Source organism: Momordica charantia, assembly GCF_013281855.1.
Source record: "Momordica charantia cultivar OHB3-1 chromosome 6 unlocalized genomic scaffold, Mcharantia_2.0 BLBB01000006.1, whole genome shotgun sequence".
NCBI lineage: Eukaryota > Viridiplantae > Streptophyta > Magnoliopsida > Cucurbitales > Cucurbitaceae > Momordica > Momordica charantia.
Genome location: NW_028275164.1, coordinates 10,299,281 through 10,302,356, shown reverse-complemented (window position 1 = coordinate 10,302,356; position 3,076 = coordinate 10,299,281). Strand labels below are relative to the sequence as shown.

The following is a 3,076-nucleotide window of genomic DNA, read 5'->3' as shown; positions in this document are numbered from 1 at the left end:
AGTTTCTGGGTAATTTTTTCGCTTTATAAAAGTTTGAGGCTTTAATTTTCATAATTGAAAATTTGTGGGTGTAATTTTAACAATCATGGTATTTTAAGAGTGGGGTAACCATCGTATTTGTGGGTGTAATTGTAATAATCATCATATTTTAGAGTGATTTATACAATTTGTCAAAAAAAAAAACCAAAACAACCCACACGATGATGTAAGATCTTTTGGCAAAAAAATACATGTCTTAATTACCAATATATTATCTCAAACTAATATTATACAATCAATTTCAAATATTTAAATCTGAATTGAAATGGAAATGAATCAGAATTCAATCGAAAAATGATGTTATTCATTTGAGTTTGTACCATAAATTTTCTAAAACTATCTCAAATCTCAAATTACTAGTATATTTTTAGCTAATTATAAATACATTATTATATTATTATTTTTTAATTAAAATAAAAATATTTTTTATTTTATTCCACGGGGAGTAAATCTTTTTATTATAACAATTTATTTAATATAAAAAATAAAAAATAATAAAAATAAAATTACCTCTAGACACCGTTAATTTTTGTTATTATTATTATTTTAAATATTTTTATAAAAAAACTACCGAATTACTTTATTATTGATTATAAGTTAAAACTTAAATTAAATTTAAAAAGTAGATTTTGTTTTAAAAGAATTTGATTTATAATTAAAATAAAAGAAATAAAAAGGTTTGATTTTGAAAAGTAATTTTATTTTAAATAAATAATTTGTTTTTTAAAGAAAGAATATTGATTCTGTCGTGTTGTTTTTCTTCGTAAAAAATCCAACGTGTGGCTCTTCTTGTTCCTCCCTTTCCTCATTTTTATCTTTCATTTATTTGACTATTCTATATTTTACCACTTTCTAATATCTAAAAAGGTTTTTCATCAGCACAGTTAAGAATACGATAAAAAGAAACGAGAATGATTTTTTTTTTCTTTTCTTTTAAAGGAATGTTAACTCCAAGTCCCCCACCTGTTTTTCTTCTTTCTCACTCGAAGACCTACACTTTTCCACCATTTTTCTTCTTTTTTCCCTTTTTTTAAAAACAAAATTTTAAAATAAAAGGTTTGGTTTTTTAAAAAGAAATTTAATATACATCTCGAGATGTTGGTATAGTGGTAGTGGCTTTAGTTGTTGAAACTCATGTTACAAGTTCACAAGTTCTAACCCTAACTAGGAAAAAATGAAAAATCCATGCATATGTGTTTTTTTGAGGAATATGTGTTAAGTTGTTTATTGTTGTTTGTTGTATTTTACTTAGGAGAGATTTTAAAGTAGTAGACAATTCTAAATTTTTTTTAGTCACATCAATCAGATCAGTGGGTGATTTTGATATGTCGATTTGATGAGATAAACATTAACATTCAAAGTGAGGTAAATATTGAGAGATAAAAGAGGCCAATTATATTAAAAATTTGAATTATTTAATTAATGTTTTTATACTTTAAAATAAAACTATGAAATTACACGTGCATCGGACCTATTTCATTCTAGTTTTTATTAAAAGTTTTATTAAAAATAATTAAAACATTTTTTTAATACGAATATAGAAGATTAAACTTTCAACCTCTTTGATAGTTGGTCTTTTATCTTACCTATTTAAACACAAATATTTAATATAGTGTAATAATGGAACATTTAGTTTACAAACATGAGATATGTTGCCTATTCAAAAAATATTTAATATTTATGTCCTATATATGTAAACCAAAGTCTTAAAATATTATTTTTATGAACACTTCAATTTTTGTTATTTTACTAAACTTCTAAATTTGTCTATTTAAACTTACAAGTGGTATAATCAATATCCTAAATTAGTAAAATTTATTTGTTCTTCTCTAAGATTTATGATTAGCCATTGGTAATTAAAGTTAGACGAGTTTTGCCAGTATTTATTCTACGCACCAAGTTTTCTAAAATTTTTATATATTCGTGTAGAATGGATGGTCTCTCAACTCCAAAATGTTTTTTTTTAATATATTTATATTTACTGTATTTAATATTAGTAAATTTCGTTCTTTAAACATTAGTGACCTTTTTTTTTGGCAGTAACATTAACATTAATGACCTTTTAACGTGTAAATATATATATATATATATATTTGAAAACTGCCTTTTAACGTATATAAATATGTATGTTTTTTGAGATTTTCTGAAAATTTAAAGGAGTGGTTTCATTTTAAAATATCATAAATATATAATTCCTTAGAAGTAATTGCAAATATAATATTCTTCTTCTTTAAAAAAAATTACAAATATAATATTGTAAAAATATAATTATTAAATAACATTTTAAAAGGGTTAAATATAAATGAAATTTGGAATAAAATAGTAAGCTAGTTTAAATATTTACGTGAACATGATTTTATTTTATATAATTTATTAAATAATTCGTTTCCGAAACATATAAAAAAATGCGTTTGCCGGGAGTCGAACCCGGGTCTATTGCTTGGAAGGCAATTATCCTAACCGTTGGACTACAAACACTTTACTGTTGAAACTCTGTAAATAAAAGCATTTTTATAATAAACCTTTTTTTTGATAATCGTTAACGTTTTTTTTTTCTTTTTTTTTTTCTTTCTAAAAAGCATATGGTAGTGAACTTATTGATTGATGTGTCCACTAAAGTAGTCACATTATGAGAGTAGTCATCCATATTTTTACTATGTATTAAGATGACATATTTTAGTGAATCATTTTTAGTCTTCTTATATCTCATTTATAGTTATACAACAAACATATATTCCTGTAGGACATTAATTCTATTAGTTTATATATATATAAATATTACGTGGAGTGGGAGTTCGAACACATGATCTTCTGGTCAGAGATACATGTCTTTAACTAGTTGAGTTAGTCTCAAGTTGACGATTAATTTTTATATTAAAGTTTGGATAAAACAAAAAGAATTTTAATGAGATCATTGCAACTATGTTAAGGAGGGTCGATGCACCTACACCGTATTGAATGTTGAGATTTTAGTCATTCTTAAGGCTCTTTGACTTGCCGAGAGATGAGAAATAGAGACTTATGGCCCGTTTTGTAA

The 3,076-nt window shown here is 24.0% G+C and overlaps 1 non-coding gene across 1 annotated transcript; it reads right to left on the bottom strand.

Annotated features, from left to right (window-relative positions):
* Nucleotides 1-2,445: 2,445 nt before the first annotated feature.
* On the bottom strand, nucleotides 2,446-2,517 carry TRNAG-UCC (transfer RNA glycine (anticodon UCC)). Its single transcript has one exon. It is a non-coding gene; the product is annotated as a tRNA-Gly (tRNA).
* Nucleotides 2,518-3,076: the final 559 nt, after the last annotated feature.